The sequence below is a fragment of the Schistocerca serialis genome, chromosome 4, assembly GCF_023864345.2.
Source record: "Schistocerca serialis cubense isolate TAMUIC-IGC-003099 chromosome 4, iqSchSeri2.2, whole genome shotgun sequence".
Classification (NCBI taxonomy): domain Eukaryota; kingdom Metazoa; phylum Arthropoda; class Insecta; order Orthoptera; family Acrididae; genus Schistocerca; species Schistocerca serialis.
This window is the reverse complement of record NC_064641.1, coordinates 239,295,952-239,315,853: the sequence shown is the minus strand read 5'-3', so window position 1 is coordinate 239,315,853 and position 19,902 is coordinate 239,295,952.

The window sequence follows — 19,902 nt, the reverse complement described above, 5'->3', positions numbered from 1 at the left end:
CCTAATGAATGCTATAAAGAACAGTACGTAGCTTCTGGAATACTTAACTTTAATCCATCCTTGGTACATCGCTATTGACGATATAAGTGAGACTCCATAGATACATGCAATGTTACTAATGGCGCCTTGCTAGGTCGTAGCCATTGACTTAGCTGAAGGCTATTCTAACTATCTGCTCGGCAAAGGAGCGAGGCTTCGTCAGTGTAGTCGCTAGCTACGTCGTCCGTACAACTGGGGAGAGAGCTAGTCCGTATCTCGAGACCTGCCTTGTGGTGGCGCTCGGTCTGCGATCACACAGTGGCGACACGTGGGTCCGACATGTACTAATGGACCGCGGCCGATTTAAAACTACCACCTAGCAAGTGTGGTGTCTGGTGGTGACACCACATTAATGTCTTTTTAAAGAAGTATGATGAGAGAAAAAGTAAACAACAGTGCACGAAATTTGCTTTTTTAAAATTTCTTTGTGATGGTCAAAAAGTTGGTAGTACATGTTGCCAACATACTTGAACGACAACTTGTTTTAAAATTTTTAGGATTTGTGTCAAGCTCCTTCCCCTTGCTAATGAGTATTGTCGAAAATGTCTGGATATTGCTAGGGTTAATTGTGAAATTTGACAAGTGGCGATTAATCCACCTTTATACAGTTCACATTGTTTTTTAAACGATGCAATGGTTGTTCAACAGTCTTAATTGTTTTTGTATTTTTCTTGAAAGTATTTAATGGGTTTGCCATTATCATTTGGATGCTCTGTAGACTGATGTTCTCGCAATCCACTTCGGTTCATTATTTCATTGAATAACCTTTTATAAAACATTAAACATATTTTTTATATACAACGAATTCTTTGAAACCCAGGTTAATATACCCTTTCTCTGGCAAATAGCTTGGAACGTATTTATTTTTTATTTTCCTTTTTTAGACATGGGCTCACAATATTTCATTATGGTGTAGGCATGTGTTCTGTTTCAGATATCTGCGTACTGACCAGTAATACCGCAAACGATAGACTCCACATCGCCTGCGCACGGCACTCACGTATCGTGTCTGATTTGGGGTTGAGGAGACGCCAGCTATCAGCTGTATTTGTCTGATACAGCTCGGTGATAGCATGAGCTACTGTGGGACGAGGCTCTCTTTTTTCGGGTTGTCCTACAGTGCTATTTAGTTTTACTTACGTAACGTGAACTAAACTGATGTGTGGACGATGCAAATAGTTTTTCTTCTGAAATTTAGATATTCATAGCGAATTTTATGAAAACCCAACGAAAATGTTTTTAAAACCTTCACCACCTAGAGCTCACCATGAAAGCCAGAATGCTCAGTAGTAGATTCTAGCAACAGATTGGCTACCACAGGGCTAGATAAGCTACGAGTTGCCACTGCGTAGCAACTTAACTGGTCCTTGGTATTCAAATTTGGTAACCGATACCTAGGATAATATCCCTTAACAACAAGTCAGTTGTGCCATCACTGAAACAAACCAGTGCGAATAGATCTAATCGAGTGAATGACGAATCACAGGAAAATTTGATTAGCTGATAGCAGATGTATAGCATTTGACTGAAACTGCCTAATGTTATTTTACAACTCCATTATTACTCCTGTGTTTCTTTCCCAATAGTTAGGATATATATGTCGTCGCTTTAAGCGTATGCGGAGGCCGTCCGGAGCGGCCGAGCGGTTCTAGGCGCTACAGCCTGGAACCGCGCGACCGCTACGGTCACAGGTTCGATTCCTGCCTCGAGCATGGATGTGAGGGATGACCTTAAGTTGGTTAGGTTTAAGTAGTTCTAAGTCCTAGGGGACTGATGACCTCAGCACTCAGAGCCATTTGAACCATTTTGTATGCTGTACTGTGGACAAACATGTTCATTTCATAACCTTCCATTATTATACCAGAGCAACGAATTCACCGCATCTGTTCTAGACTAAAGTAATCTCAAAGCTTCAGTAATCCTGTGAAGATTGACAGCAATTTTGGGACACAGAATTACAATGTGACCCATAAAAACAAGCGGAGGACTACCATAAGCGTTAGTCCTGGCTGCCCTGGTTTTCAGTCTTTATACTACATGCCTTCATGACCTCTTTGCCCATGACATGCAAATATTGCAATATATATTCCAAAGACAGTCAACCTAAGTCCTTTCATCTGAAAGTGTACACCGGATGATTGGTGTACAGAAAGTCGCCTCAATATCTCTGACAACAAGTCTACCCTAATGATCTTTACCCTCCCTACTGGATTCCACTTCCCCTAAGAAAACAACTGTAACAACACAATCTACCAGTTGCGAAAACAAAACAGTAATTTGGGACGATTATCTATGATAAATGAAGATCCCTTGTCATACACGACGTATCATTAACCAGTGAAAAAGCATGCAATCTCATCAGAGCCACAGCTGGAATATGGTGGGGCTCGGATTGGTGGAGAGCAATGACTTGATATCGGCACCTACTGCGGATTCACTTTGGTAATGGCACATGTGCTACGGATCAACGTACGATACCAAGCTCCAAAGGCTGAACCTATGCAGTGCGAAGTCTTGCTCATAGTTATTGGGGCGTTCGTGTCAACCCCAACCGAAGCGTTACGCTTTAAAGCGACTGAACCAATGTTAAAGTTGCGACCCATATTCCTCTGCAAGAAATTCCTTCTGCGGCTCTATTTCGACGCATATGGGGCGATAGGTAAATAAACAGAGAACAAACGTCATCCTTTGTATACAAGCAGACAATCTCCACTCGTGGAAAGTTCTTTTTTCACGCACTACAACAGGCCATGCGAAAATTTGATTCTGCAGATTGATCCCAGGACCAGTTTAACGTATCTAAATCAGGACACAATTAAAGCAACGGATGTGAAATTCCTATCTATCACAATGCGTGCATAATGTATTCAGATGGAACGAGATGTAGTGACGGGGCTGGTAGTGCCTATTGCCTACCCACAAGGAAACGAAGCCTACAGCAGGATCCACACTCCACTATTAAGACAGCCGAGCTGGTTGTCATTTTGGATGCCCTACTGTCCACACATACCACCACAATCAGACACAATACCCATAATCTTTGACAGTATGTCAGCCTCACAACTGATTAAACTATCATGATAGTTCCACCAGCCCCATAGCTGCTCAGTTATCAACGTTGTGTTTCGGCAGCGCAACATAGTGGTGGTATGGACGAAATGCAGCAGCGTTTGCGTAGAGTTGCTAACAGACAACCAACAATACGTGAAATAACTGCAGAAATCAGCGTCGTACATGCGACGAACCTATCTGTTATGAAAGTGGGGCGAAATTTGGCATTAATGGCTCGATGGACGTGAGGGTCTTTGCTAACAGCACATCTCCTGCAGCGCTTCTTCCGCTCTCATGACCATATGAGTCGGACACTAGACGACTGGAAAACTGTACGTGGTTATATGAGTCCCGATTACACTTGGTAGGAGCTGATGGAAGGATTCGAGTGTGGCGCAGACCCCACGAAGCCATTGACCTAAGTTGTCGACAAGGCACTGTGAAAGTTGGAGGTAGCTCTGTAATGGTGTGGGCTGCATTTAAATGGAATGGACTGCGTGTTGTGGTTCTACTGATCATATCATTGACTGGAAATGATATGTTCGACTGCTTGGAGATCATTTGCAGCTATTCCCAAACAGTGACGGAGTTCGTACGACAATGTGTCACATCGCCAGGCCACAGTTATCAGTAACTTGAAGAACTTACTGGACAGTTCAGCAAATGATTTGGACATACTCGCGGGGTCAGTTAGTGCACAAAATCCTGCAGCGACAACACTTTCGCAATTATCGGCGACTATATAGGTGGAGTGGCTCAATATTTCGATTTTCTTGAGTCCATTGCACGTCAAGTTCTTGCACTACACAGGGCGAAAGGAGGTGCGACACGATATCAAGAGGTATCCCAAGAGCATTGTCGCCTCAGTAAATGTCACTATGTATCTCCCATATGTAAGTGCCTGAATACATGTGCATCTGTATATATGGCTGTAATATTATATTCTGTTCTCACGTTCTGTCTAAATGGTACTTATGGGCATACAGAAATATTCAATTATCTGTTCACAGCATCTGAAACAACTCTTAGAGGACGTACAAAAGAACATTTTATCGCTAATTTAGATAGTCGTTAATATGGATTAAATAGGGAATATCCCTAATGTGTGCTAACGGTAATTTATCATTTCTGATTGTTTTATCAGTAGGATTTTCATAGCATACTACCTGTGTCTATTCTGTGTTTCATTTTCATGTTGTTTATTGGTTCACTATACTATGGATGTAAAATTTATGTCGTATTCTGTTCTTTGTTAACCATATACAACTTCGTACAAGGGTACGACTTAAACTCTCTCAACAGTCACAACAAACTGTAGTGTAACATTTGGTGTGATGAGTTAGTTGTTTGGAGATGTTCCAAAGGCAGTAAATTACGTACACAAATGGTTGAAATGCGGGAGAACACTAACGACATAACAAGGACGGATCAGTCTGGTGATTTACATATTAGTGAGGTCTGTAACTGAAATGTCAGACTGGGAGGAGATAAATACGAGGCGAAAGAACAAGCTGCATTACAATATCTTTCCAAGACTACCCATTCCACTCAACTGCTCTTCTAAGCCCTCTGCTATCTCCGTCAGAACTGCAGTGTCATCCGGAAACCTAAAGGTCTTTATTTCTTATCCCTAAATTTTTATTCCCTCTCCCAAATTCTCCTGAATTACGTATGCTACTTGCTAAATGTACGGATTGAAGAACGTCGAGGAAAGCTACAACGCAGTCTCACTTCTTCTCACCTGCTTTATTCCTTTCATGTACATTGATTCTTGTAACCGTCGTCTGGTGTCTGTGTGTACTGTAAAATGCGGCCCCTGTGTTGTACCCCCGCTGCCCTCGGAATTACAAGGTGTATCTAGCACTCAACACTGTCAAAAGCTTTCCCTAAATCTACAAATGCTTAAACGTAGGTCTGCCTGTCAGTGACCTCTCTTCTGAGATGTCTAGGGTCAGTACCAAAGTGAAAAGGAGTGCAGGTAGCACATCACTTTGTCCTGCGCGTATTTTTATGTTTTATACCAGGACGGAAAAAAATCTCAACATAAAGAAGCACTTGTGCGACATAAAATAAAGTTTGTAGCTGTGCTTCTACATCTGAAAGATGATATCAAACGAAATTATGTACTAGTCGCATATGACTTATGCTAGTAGCGCCACTATAGGGATGCAAATCAGATTTGCTTCAAATATTGGCAGTAACGATCGTGAGGGTTAGGTATCTTTAAGATAAAAGTAGTGAGTTGATGTTAGTCTATAATGCCTTTAAGCCGACGAAGACGCCATTATGAACACCTCACTGAACGAGGCCCTGTAATAGGGCTACGAGAAGCTGAACGTTCTTTCTGCGATACTACAGAAAGACTTGGCACCAATGTAGCCACTGGACATGACTGCTAGCAGCGGTGGCCACAAGAATGTACGGTCACAGGAAGACCGCGCTCTGGATGGCCATATGGCACAACCAATAGGGAAGACCAACGTGTTCAGCATATGGATCTGGCGCACCGTCCTGCATCTGCAGCAGAAATTTGAGCAGCTGTTGCCACCACAATGACACAACGAACTGTTAAAAATCGGTTACTTCGAGGACTGATCCCAACTAGATGCCCTAGATGCCCTATAGCGTGCATTACACTGACCCCAAAGCACCGCCATTTGCGAGTGCAGAGATGTCAAGTAGGAGCTCATTGGTGGTGAAGGTGGAGGTCTGTTGTGTTTTCTGATGAAAGCTGGTTCCGCCTCGGGTCCAGTTTTGGCCGTGTGTTGGTTAGGAGGAGGCCAATTGAAGACTAGACATACGGGACATACGCTTAGAGTTACGGTCTGGTGGAGGGATTTCATAGGAGGAGCATTCTCGTGTTTATCCGAGGCATTGAGACCGTCTATTTGTAAGTCAGTCTGGTAATTCGTCATGTAACGGTGCCATTCATGACCATCATCGCAGGGGAAGTTTTCCAACAGGTAAGGCTCTCCTGCATGCCGCTGTTGTGGCTCAAGATGCTCTCTACAAGGTGTCAAAATGTTGCCTTGTCCTGCTCTGTAACCAGATCTGTCTCCAATCGAGCTCATGTGGAAGATCTTTGGTCGAAAACTCTAGCGACATCCATAATCAGCCTTAACTGTCCCTGTACTAATCGACCATGTGCAACAGGCATGGAGCTCCAGCCCTCGAACTGGCATCCTGCACCCACACAAGACAATGCATGCACATTTTCTTGCTTAGACAAGACATTCTGGCAGTTACACCCGTTAGTAATGGACCAGCGTTTCATATTTGCAATGGCTGATCTCGCGTCTGCATTATGTTACCTACACAAATGTATTCCCAGAATGTCATTAATCTATGTTAATTAAGTTTTGGTGCTGCAATTTTTTTCCTTCGGGGTATATCACTATATCTTACATTAAAAAAAAATGGCTCTGAGCACTATGGGACTTAACATCTTTGGTTATCAGTCCCCTAGAACTTAGAACTACTTAAACCTAACTAACCTAAGGACATCACACACATCCATGCCCAAGGCAGGATTCGAACTTGCGACCGTAGAGGTCGCGCAGTTCCAGAATTGAGCGCCTAGAACCGCCCGGCCACACCTTACGAGTACATTCACTTTACACTAAAGCACTGCGGTAAAGGCAATCATCCCTGACACTTTCATTCGGAATTCACCCTCCTTCACCAGAACTGGATGTTTACTTGTACTTTGTCTGGAAACACCAGAGTAACCGAGAATCCGAGCCCTTAACTTGTTGGCGAAACACGCTCGTCTGCTCTCTTACATCCTCCAACGTACAAGACTCCATATGCATGCGCGGGTGAGTGTGTGTGTGTGTGTGTTTGTGCGCGCGCTCTCAGTAGTATTACGAGTGTAAACAAGTTAGTTCCGGGGCGACAGCTACCCGGCGCCCTGCCGCTTGCTGATGCGCCGTGCTCCCCCCCCCCCCCCCCCTTTTCAGTCGCTGTCGCTCTCTTAGGACCCCAAGACTCATTCTTCAAAGGCGCCGCGTCTCCCCGCGGCCTACGACGTCGCAGCCGAGGATAAAGAGACAGCCTCACCCTCTGCAGACGAGTCCGTGGCAGAGGTTAAAGGAAGCGCAAAGGGCCGAGGAAAACAGCCAGAAGCAGCCACTAGGGCAGGCCGGCAAGTCACGCATCGCGGAGACACACAGACGAGCGCCAGCGACCGCCGGCTGATATTTTAGGCGAAGAAGGGTTTGTCAGGGACTTTTTGCTCCTCGACTAAGAAGCTTCTCCAGGAAAACCAATTTCAATTTCTTTGTGAGCTTCTCTGTTTGGTGTAACGCTCGGTTCGCCGTATTACGCATTAACCAAAGTGCCCTCCGGGGCTGCTACAATGAAGGCAAATGTAAACCTTGAAAATAAGGAGAAGACTCTCTCTTCTGAGTCGTGCAGGGAAAGGTGATTCATTCTGTGGCGCTACGAATTGTGTATCCGATGTGTACAGACTATTCAGAAACGGAAGGTTTCGTTGGAAGATAAGCGGCTGGCAGCTTGCGGTGAAGCGGCCCGGTCAGGCAGGTAGGTGGGAGCTGCAGCGAGGACCGAGCCACTGCAGAGAGCCCAGCGGAAAGGTACGACAAGTATGCAGCGGACGGCCGATCTGCCGTTAGTTGTGCCAGGTGCATTGTAGCGCCACATGCTTGTCGACGCAGAGCAAACATGGCTGACTCTGTCAAATCTAAGACAGTTGAATATTCACGAAAAGTATGAAAACCACTTGCGGAGGGGATCCAGAAAACTGACGACAGCGGTGAAAAATTCAATAAAATTATTATCCTATTTGTAGAAGAAGTATTAACAGAGTTATTTTCCTGTGAAAAGTTAGCCATTGCATAGGTCTTGAAGTCACTTATGAAATGTCCATCTTTATCGTAATATTGAGCAGATGAAGTAATTGTTATAAATAAGTTATTTAATCACCATGAATGATTTGCCTTATTATTCCAGTTTGTCTGTGCAGGTAAGTTACTGTTTGTAAGATGGATCTTTGAGGAGTATAGTGCGGAAGCAGCAAGTTGAAGAAAGTGCAAGGTTGACCATCTTTCGTCCGTCTGTTTTGCTCTCTATAAAGTTCTAACCATAAGTGAACATTCTACAATGTTCCACGTACAAGTAAGTCATATCAGTCTGAAGATTCTTCAAATATGCATTCTATATATGTCTGATATGTGTGAAGCTGAAAGAACTTTTACTCAGTGGAATGGTGGTATAGCTCTAATACGCACACTTGGTTGCAATAGTCAGTCGTTTGAGAGAAGTTCCAAATAGGCAGGCAGAGCTTGCTTCGTGGTCTCTTGATATTCGTGTCGGGTTGAATAAGGTTGGTAATGTTTGAATGGCCAGGGAGCCGGTGTGTAAGAGTTACTTCAGTGATAAGCACAGTTTCATTTGCACCTACCCAGGACTTAGTAATTTTCTTTATGGAACAGCTTTCGAATGACAGAATACATCAGTAGCAAGTGCTAGTGTCGCTGTCAGTCACTTAAATTTGCTGTGGTGAATAAGTTATTGCATTTAATCTTTAATCAATTTGTTGCACTTCAAAAATTTTATTCAGTTTGAGTGATGTTGTGTACGGTTTACATTCGTCTTAGCGAGCGAATGATGTGCTGTCTCTGCTAAGTCAGTCATTTCATATCTTACGGCTTCACTGTGTTTAAATATTGGCGTGAGTAACATCAACTTTCGAAGTAACTAGTTTTTGATCTGATTAAATTGAAACTGAACTTTGTTCCTGTGGTTAGGCTACATCGTGAGGCATTATTTCTTTCTTATTTCCTTTATTTAATAACCGGTTCATTTATTTATGTGGTTTTGTAAACAGTCCATCACGCAGACCATACCAATAATCGACGCTTCTGTAAGAGGTTAAAGCAACAGCCCACAAATGAATCCCTAATGATGCAGACGAGCCAATTTCTATTTAGGGTTTAGTCCTTTCCTGCTGGTGGTTAGGTGGCAACACATTGACTTCCACTGACTATCGACTTCATAAAAATTTGAGTCATCAGTTTTCTAACCGGTGTGTTACGGCCTGCCACGAGTTCCTCTCCTGTGCACCACTTCATCTAACAGTACACTTGCAACCGACATCCTCACTTATTTGCCGGATGTATTCCAATCTCTGTCTTCGTCTACAGTTTTTATGCTCTGCAGCTCCCTGTAGTACCATGGAAGTTATTCCTTGATGTCTTAACAGATGTCCTACCATCCGTTCCCTCCTTCTTGTCAATGTTTTCCATACATTCCTTCCCTCTCCAATTCTGCGTAGAACCTCCCAATTCCTTACCTTATCAGTCTACCTAATTTTCAACATACTTCTGCAGCACCACATTTCAAGTGCTCAATTCTCTACCTCTCTTCCCACAGTCCATGTTTCACTGCCATACAGTGCTATACTCCAATGTACTTTCTCAGATATTTTTTTCTGAAATTAAGGCCTACGTTTGATGCTAGTAGATTTTTCTTGGCCAGGAATGCTATTTTTGCCCGTGCTAGTCTGCTTTTGAAGTCCTCCTTGGTCCGTCCGTGATTGGTTATTTTGCTGTCTGGGTAGTACAATTCGTTAACTTCATCTATTTCGTGACCATCAAGCCTGATGTTAAGTTTCTCGCTGTTCTCATTTCTGCTACTTCTCACTAATGTCGTCTTCCTTATATTTACTCTCGTCCATATTCTGTACTCATTAGACTGATAATCCCAAACAGTAGATTCTGTTGTAATGTCTCTTTCACTGAGAATAGCGATGTCATCAGTGAATCTTATCATTGGTATCATTTCACCTTGAATTTTAATTCCACTCTTCAACCTTTCTTTGATATACATTACTGCTTCTTCGGTTAATAGATTGAACAGTAGGGTTGAAAGGTTACATCCCTAGCTTACATCCTTGTTAATCCGACACTTGGTTCTTGGCCTTCCACTCTTATTATTCCCCTTAGGCCTTGTACATGTTGTATATTAGCCGTCCGTCCCCGTAGCTTACCCACTTTTCTCAGAATTTCGAAGATATTGCACCACTTTACACTGTCAAACAGCCGGCCGTGGTGGCCGTGCGGTTGTAGGCGCTGCAGTCCGGAACCGCAGGACTGCTACGGTCGCAGGTTCGAATCCCGCCTCGGGCATGGATGTGTGTGATGTCCTCAGGTTAGTTAGGTTTAAGTAGTTTTACGTTCTAGGGGACTGATGACCTAAGATGTTAAGTCCCATAATGCTCAGAGCCATTTCAACCATTTGAACACTGTCAAACGCTTTTTCCAGGTCGACAAATCCTCCGAAAGTGTCTTGATTTTTCTTTAGTTTTGTTTCCCTTATCAACCACAAAGTCAGAATTGGCTCTCTGGTTGCTTTATCTTTCCTGAGGTGAACTGATCGTCATCTAACACATCCTTAATTTTCTTTTCCCTTCATGTGTTACTATTGTCGTCAGAAATTTAGATGCATGAGCCATTAAGCTAACTGGGCGATAATTCTCGCACTTGTAAAGTCCTGCAACCTTTGGAATTGTATGGCTGACATTTTCTCGAAAGTCATTTGGTATTCGTATAGCCAAACTCATACTTTCTACGCACCAACGTGAATAATCGTTCTGTTGCCACTTCCCCCAATGATATCAGAAGTTCTGATGGAATGTTATCTATGCCTTCCGCCTTATTTGATCTTGTCTTCCAATGCGCTTTTAGTTTCTGAGTCTAATGCAGGATCCCCTATCCGTTCTGTACTGACTCCTGTTTCTTTTTCTATCACATTATAGAAATCTTTTACCTTATAGAGGCGTTCAATGTACAGTTTCCTCTTCTCCACTCTCTCCTCTGCATTTAACAGTGAAATTCACATTGCACCCTTAATATTACACTCCTGCATTTAATTTCACCGAAAGTTGTTTCCACTTTTCTGTGTTCTGAGTTAGTCCTTCCGAGAACCACCTCTTTTAAAATTTCTTCTCAAGTTTCACGCAGCCATTCCATCATAGCTTACTTGCAGTTTCTATTTAACTGATACTTCAGGGACATGCACTTCTGCGTGCCTGAATTTCCCTGAACATTCTTTCATCGATCAACTCCAGTATATCTTCTGTTACCCATGTTTTCTTTGGAGTTACCTTCTTTGTACCCAGGTTTTTTTCCAATTTCTGCGATTCCTCCTTTTAGAAGTATCAATTCCTTTTCAAGTGAACTGCCTACTAAGCTATTCCTAACTTCAGTGTCTATGGCCTTAGAGAATTTCAGGCTTATCTTCATGCATACCTCTTCATTCTTTAGTACTTCCGTATCCTACTTCTTTGCTCTTTGATTCTTCAGAACTAAACTCTTAATCTTCAGCCTACTCTTCATCACAACTAAACTGTGATCTGAAAGTACGCCTGTTCCTGGGCACGCCTTAGAATCCAGTATCCGATTTCGGAGTCTCTCTGTAATATCTCTTGCAGCGGTCTCTCCGCGATATTTTCAGAAATTTTATAAATTATATAACTCAGTACATATCTCGAAATATCTCTTCTTATCTTACCGATTATCAATGCAAAGTAGTTTCAAGCCCAATTATTCCTTGGGGCGTCCATTTACTCCATGGAATAGCTTCTCTGCTATCTATGTTTTCTCTTATGAAAAGAATAAAAACTTCTTGCCGATTAGTCGTAAAAGAAGGAGGTATATATGTATGTATTGTTGAGCGAGTCGCCATCTTGATGAGATTCTGTATGGGAAGGAGTTTAATACATGAACTAAACTAAAGTAAGTGTGTTCGCGTATTATTTAACGGATTATTATTATTGACAGTGTCTGCTTACTACGCTGTGTTGCACGGGATCAGTGGGGAACGTCTGATTTACACTGGACGAACCTGCCGTTTTGAATGCTCAAGATATCCAGGTACTTCAAATAAATAGGCTAACACGGTCTTACCAGCAGATCTCCGGTCTTCCCCATGTGATCACCGAAAGTTAATAATTATTAGAAATGTTTCCAGGAGATCGACTCACAATTTTCGTCGCACCGAGACTTCGAAATTGCTTCACTGCCTTATGGAATTTAAGTTAAGCTTAATTTAATCAGGACAGAACAGTATTGAACTGTGTGAATGTGATAAGCCTGCTTTGTCAATGAAAATTCCCTTAATATACGCATGATTTTACTATCCTGATCTGTGAAGCTAAATCAGGCCGGTGTGAGAGAGGTTCTTTAAATTTAAGAAATATTAAATCTCTCTCACCATGATGTAATCTGAAATCTTTCCATACCTCTCGGCCTTTTCCAACTATACCTCCGCCTCTTGTAATTTTTGAACAGAGTATTCGCTATTACTATATATAATTTATTGCTGAATTCATTTAGTCTTTCTTATTTCTCATTCCTAGTCCGTATTCTCTCGTAACCCTTTCTAGACATGCACACCTCAACTATCGTTGTCGGTGTTTGTTTGCTGTCGATTTTGATGAGAAATCGATCTTAAAAATTTTATGAGTCCGTTAAATATCATAGCCGGCCGTTGTGGCCTATCGGTTCTAGGCGCTTCAGTGTGGAACCGCGCGACCGCTAAGGTCGCAGGTTAGAGTCCTGCCTCGGGCATGGATGTGTGTGATGTCCTTAGGTTAGTTAGGTTTAAGTAGTTCTAAGTTCTAGGGGACTGGTGACCTCAGATGATAGGTCCCATAGTGCTCAGAGCCATTTGAACCATTTAAATGTCGTAACAGAACAGCTGCTGTCGAGGAACGGCCTTGAAACAGCTGGCTACGGCTGCGGGTGACAAGTCTTTCTATCGCTGCGTAGGACTTTTTCTCCTAATACCTCTAATGGATGTACTAATGCGTGCGGGGCTTCTTTACACTGAGAGAGAATATGCACTGACCGGTTAGCTACCGTCGAAGACAGCCAATTTTAAAATGTTTTAGTGCTATGAAGCAGTGAAAAGCTTTCCACACCTTTACTAGAATTATGAAAATGAAATTAAATCGGACGGAGGAATTGGACGTCAAACATACCTCACTGAAATTCCATTGGCGAAAAGGTTTCGGGATAGTCCGCTCCCGGAGAGGACTTCCAGGGGGGAGGTGACCGAGAGATAAAGACTGAATATACAGTGTGAGTCAATGGAGTGATATGGAAAGAAGGAAAGAATTTCTAATCAGGTGGTTATAGTATAATATCTGGAGGTGAAAAGCCCATTTGCTTCCCTACTTATTTCCTCCTCCTCATACTCCTAAAGTAGCATGCATTTCTGAAATTTCAATCGCTTCTGGGACTTTCTTGCATAAATGTTGAATTCTTTAGCTAGCACACATGTGTTATAGAAATCTATGTCAAGACCACAGCCTTCCTGATGTACCGCTAACGCCTATTTCACATCTTGTTTCAGCAGGGTATGTCATTCGTATTGGACTGATGACCATAGATGTTAAGTCCCATAGTGCTCAGAGCCATCTGAACCATTTTTTCTTTCGTTTTCCTTAATACGTTCGATAACAGTCCTTTCTGTTTCATTTATATAGACTTTGCCGCAGCTACGCATCATTTCATAGATGCCCGCATTGTGGAGGCAATCAGGTGCATCCATTTTTAGTTGGAAAAGTCTTATTTTGTCTTCATTTCCGTAGAATTCTGTTTATGTTATCAGTGACACCACAAAAAACCGGCAACTTAACAGAATGCTTCTTTGTCAGTCCTTTTAGCATAATTTACATTTCGGTTAAGAGCCCCGTCAGTGGACAAACTGTCATAGTCATTGGCCTTCATTGTCTTCTTTAAAGAAATCCAACTCCGAATCCAAGATGTTGCCATCGCTGATACGGAAGACACGTGAAGGCCGAGTGTTGAGCATTAGTTGCTTGTGGGCTGGGTGGTGGTGCTTAGCGGCTTCCTAATACCTATTTGTGTTACTCGTAGTAGGCTTCCTATACACTCTGTGTCCTGATGTACTGTCAGATCTATAATCCAACACCTCCAGGAACGGGAGACCGACATCATTCTCAACCTCTGAAGTGTGATTGATTTTGGGGTGAATTCCACCTAAGACATTGTGGAACACATGAAGCCCATCTGCACTACGTGGCCACATTAAAAATGTGTCATTCACGTAGTGCAGCCAACAGGAAGACTTCAAACGAACACTACTTAATGACTGTTGCTCAAAATGTTCGGCCAAAATGTCAGCTGCTACTGGCGACAAGAATGAGCTTACATCAGTTCATAGAATTCACCATTGTATTTTAAATAGCTCGATCGAAGACATAAATCAGTAAAGTCACAAATTTATTCTCAAGTTTGAAAAAGACAAAACTTGTCGAAAATTAAATAGTGAGATGCAGTATTTATGTAAAAGTGGGAAATAAAAGAGTGTGGAAAGTTGTCAAGCTAAAAAAAGAAACAATTTAGAGAGACGTAAGCTAATTTCGCGACTCGTTGAGAAGTGGTCTCAAAATAATCAAATCAGCTTCGGATATGTAGCAGGGATTCTTTAAGGCATGTGTCTCACGGACAAGAAACTGACACCTCGTACGAAGCTTTTCAAGAACACTTTCGCCTAAGGCCAAACTCTAAACCCGGGAAAGAATTTCAGAAAGTGTATAATCTAAGCAGCAGGTAGCCACAAGTATGCAATAAAAAGTTTATTTGAAACAAACCATTGCTGGTTCCGCATTTATTAGAGATCCATATTCAACTGGCTCTTACAGATATCCTTTCTCTCCTAGTTTTGCACTGGACACTGGTTTGGTGCAGTGGTGTACATTTGTTTCTGTGTCATGGATTCTTCCTGTATTTGGGCTACTTTTCTTGAAGTTCACCAGGGCGGTAATTGTTTTCTTACTTATGTGAAACTGGGCCACGATTTGTAAATGATGACCGTGTGTGCTTTCATGAAACAAAGAATAGTGTATATTACTGCTCCGGCCAGGGTGGCCAAGCGGTTAAAGGCGCTAGAGTCTGGAACCACGCGACTGCTACGGTCGCAGGTTCGAATCCTGCCTGGGACATGGATGTGTGTGATGTCCTTAAGTTAGTTAGGTTTAAGTAGTTCTAAGTTACAGGGGACTGAGACCTTAGAAGTTAAGTCCCATAGTGTTCAGAGCCATTTGAACCATTTGTATTAATGCAGTTCCCGGAGAAACAGCACTCACAAAGTGCAACTGTGAAAATGTGTTAACTTTAAAACGCATAACGCCAATACTGGAAGAATACATCGCGCAGAAATGTACACCACTGCGCCAGCCAAGTCACAAGTACAAAATCAGAGCCCAGTGGGAAATCAGGGAGATGTGTAAAAGACTCCTGTAAATGGGTTTGTAATAAATCCAAAATGATCAAATGTGTGTGAACTCCTAAAGTACCAAACTGCTCAGGCGATCGGTCCCTAGACTTGCAAACTACTTAAACTAACTTATGCTAAGAACAACAAAGACTCATGACCGATAGAGGACTCGAACCTCCCGCGGGAAAGTCCGCGCAATCCGTGACATGACGCCTCTATCCGTGGAGCCACTCCGCGCGGTTGTAATAAATCCGAAATCAGTAATGGGTTGAGTGAAATAAACTTTTTAAACCAAACTTATAGCTGGCTGCTGCATAAGTTATAAACCTTATAGTGTTACAACAGCCACGTTTCTCAGTATGTCAACATTCAAGAAATTTCACACCGTGTAGAGAGTGGTGAGAGCCCATTTACGTGTGATCGAAAGACTACTTTTAACTGGGAGTGGTGTGGCAGCAGTATCAGACTGCGCCCTCTATCAGCCAGACAGATTGCAGAGGTGGTGTGCTCTGGTAATTGGAGTGGCTGCGCGGGAATGCGCATTCCCTCCAACGACGCCACTGCGGTACTGCGGGCACACTTGCGGGTAATAGGGACTTGGCGTGCAAGTCCACCTCCACGGCAGCCAACCTCTGGCGCCAGTGGCCTGGTTAAAAGCTCCGGGCAATTAGCGTGAACTTGGGCGACCTGGACCTCATCCGAATAATAGCAACAAGTTTTTAAATAAAATTATTTTCATAGCCTCAGTAGCTGGCGCTAAACGTGGACCTGAATAGTAACAACCAAATTAAAGTAGCCAGCAAGTGTGACAGAAGTAATGATTGCTGGAAACATCCAGACTTTTGCAAAGAAAGAATGACTGAAGCAGACTGGTTCGGTACTCACATATCCTTATCCTGTTGCAAACGAATAATTTGTTGTGAAATGCATGCTTTCGTTGCCGTTGTAAGTTTCAGGCCGAAGACTGGTTTATACAGCTTCTGGAGGCTAGTCTGTTCTGTGCAGGACTCTTCATCTTTGAAGAGCTACTACGTCCTACACCCATTTCTTCACTTAAATTAAACCTTCGCATTCTTCTGCCATTTTCCAAACTGAGCATTCCCTGATGCCTCAGTAAGTATCCTTCAACTGACCACTTCTTTTAGCCAAGTTGTGCCGTTAATTGCCTTTCTGGCTAATTATATTAGATAACTCTTCATTATTTATCTGTTCTAACTATATTCAGCTTTGATTTATTCTGTGGCCCAATATTTCAAAAGCCCCTATTCAGTTCATGTCTGAGGTTTATATTATTCACGTTTCATTTCCGTACAAGGATACCCTCTAAGGAAATTCCTTCGAAAATGTCTTTCTAACACGCAATTTTATATTCGACGTGCCGGCCAGTGTGGCCGCGTCGTTCTAGGCGCTTCAGTCTGGAACCGCGCGACCGCTACGGTCGCAGGTTCGAATCCTGCCTCGGGCATGGATGTGAGTGATGTCCTTAGGTTAGTTAGGTTTAAGTAGTTCTAAATTATAGGGGACTGGTGACCTCAGATGTCCCATAGTGCTCAGAGACATTTAAACCATTTTATATTCGACGTAAACAAATTTTCTCTTAATATTAAAACTCCACGTTTCATATCATTTCTGTCTGGGATATTGTCCGTTACTTCACTGCTCGAGTAGCATAACTCATCTAGCAGTCTTCCCTCAGCATCGAATGATTGGATTCGACACCTTTCCCTTATCTTCCTTTACTTCGCAATGACCGACTCAGCATACAGAAAAGTTAAATCAGCCTTTAGTCCAGTGGAAACAAGCACGTCAACATTAAAACTGCAATGGCAATTTCGCCGTTAAACGCAGAGGAGAGCGAGGATATTGGAATGCGAATACTAAAACCCCCTACGAAAGGAAGGAACTGTGATGGCGCTATAGAAGAAGAGCTCGAACTCCGTATGAATTCAGTTTTAAGGTTAAACAGAGCTTTCTAGGATTTGCGAAGGCAGAAGGCATAGATAACACTCCTACGAAATTTCTAAAATCCTTGGGGGTAGTGCCAACCAAAGAATACATGATCAGTTACGAGGGAGATTATCGTAACTCTGTTTAACAGCTAACGCATCAAATTTGTCGACAAAAATAATTTATATAAGAATGGGAAGGCAAACTCAGGCTCAGTTAGATGACGATCAGTTTTACTTCAGGAAAGGTGAAGGTACTTGAGAGGCATTTCTAACATTGCGATCAATAAGGGAAGCAAGAATTAAGAGAAGTCGAGAAACCGTAATTGGATTTCTTGACCTCGGAAAAGTGTTCGGCGATGAAAATTGGTGCAAGATGTTCAGAATTACGACAAAAATGAGAGCAAGCTATAGGGAAAGCTGGGTAATATACATTAAGCACAGGAACCTTGAGTAAATTGTAAGAATGCAAGAAGACCAAGAACGATAGACTCAGACGAAAATAGGTGTATGGTAGGGGTGCAGTCTTTCTCCCCTAATGGTCAATCTGTTCATCGAAGAAGTAATGATAGAAATCAATAAAAGTTTGAAGAGACGATTAAAAGTTGGGGTATAAGGTTATCTGCGATAAAAGTCTGTTTTGAGACTGCTGTCCTCAGTGAACGTGAAGAAAATTACAGGTTGTGTTGAATTGAATGAACCATTCTTATGAGTAAGTATAGGGATTGAGAGTAAATGGAGTAAAGACGAAAGTAATGCCACAGCAGTGAAAATGACATTAGCTACAAACTTCCCTTCAAAGTTGGTATCAAGCAATAAAAGATCTTTGGTTCTATTATCACTAAATAAACTAAGTAAAGGAACTCTGCTAACTTAGAAGCAAAATTACGCATAACGGAAGAACCAAGAACATATAAAATGGACTAGACAAGGCATACAGAGCATTCCTGGTCAACAGACGCCCACTACTATCCAACAACGAGCTTAATATGAGGAATATTTTCTACGAATGGACGTTTCGGGTAGTGAATTATGAACTGTGGGAAACAAGGAGAAAGAGTGTAGAAGTGTAGTGCTAACTAAGTTGGACTGATATGAGAACGTGGGAGTAGGTTCTCGGCAGAAACGGCGAGAAGAGGAATATGAGGGAAACACCGACTAGAAGAAGGGATGGGGAGAAAGAACCGTTGTTAAGATAGCAGGAAAAAACTTCCATGGCACTAGAGGGAACTGTGGAGAGTAAACTACAGGAAGCCAGTGATTGGAACACATCCGGCAAACAATTGAGGACGTAGGTTGCAGCTGCCACTCTGAGGTGAAAATGTTGGCTCAGGAGAGGATTTGTGGTGGGCCAGATCAAACCATTCAGAATAATGATGACTGAAAAAACTTTCCTAGGCAATATTCTTTCCATTCCAATTATCTTACGGAACTGTTGTCATCTCTGACAGAGTTACACTGTTACGACATCTAATTTTTATTTCTTTCCTAATTTTAGTTGTTTTTTCCAACTTTCCTTTGGCTTCTTGCTTCCTTTTGCTGGTTGCTCTACACCTATACTGAATAACGTTAAGGATAAGCTACAACGCTGTCTCTTTCCTTCTCAGGTATCGCTTCCCTTTCACGTCCGTGGACCTCAGTCTCGTACTGCACAAATCGCGATCAACTCTTGGATCTTGTACTTTTATTTCAGCTACCTGTAAAATTTCAAAACATGTTTTTGAATCTACAATTGTTGTAAACGCAGATTTGCCTTACTTCAAGATACCTTCTAAGATGGGTCTTTGAGTTAGTATTGCCTCGCATATTCCTTAAAGCTACATGCGTACACTCGTGGACTACCGCGCCTGGAGTCTAATTCAGTCACAAATCAATAAAATATTCAAAAAGTTTTTATTCTGAAGGAAGATATTGTTTTCTTTTTCTGATGGAAAATTTCAGCTACTTTTGCGACATTATTTTTAAAAATACTTCTAGCTAACATGACTGTATTTTCTTCTACATTCCGTTCCTCAGTCTATGTCCAATTCAGTATAAACCTTCGTTCCTGATTCGATGTTGAGGCAGCTTAAGACCTTTCTTTATGGCATTATGTAGCATATGATATTCTACCTCCACTCAGAGCACTAAGCTGTCTGCATTGTGAATATACTATTGACGTGGCGTAGTATTGCGCACCTGTTTATTTTCATTGAGCCCTGTTCTTACAAAATGGTTCAAATGGCTCTGAGCACTATGGGACTTAACTTCTGAGGTCATCAGTCCCCTAGAACTAATCCTAAGTAACCTGAGGACATCACACACAGCCATGCCCAAGGCAGGATTCGATCCTGCGACCGTAGCGGTCGCGCGGTTCCGGACTGAAGCGCCTGTTCTTACACGTTTCTGTACAATCGATCAAATCAGTACAAGTGTCTTTACATTAGCCTGGAAGCCTACTGCGCATCTCAAGAAATTGACGCGTAGGAAATTCTGCAGCGGAGAACGGAACTGTCCATGTGTCTGTGAACCCAAATTGGACCTACAATCATGGCGAGACACTAACTGAGCAAATTTTGCAGGAAAATTTGCAGTAAACCCCGTAGCTTTTGATTCAGAA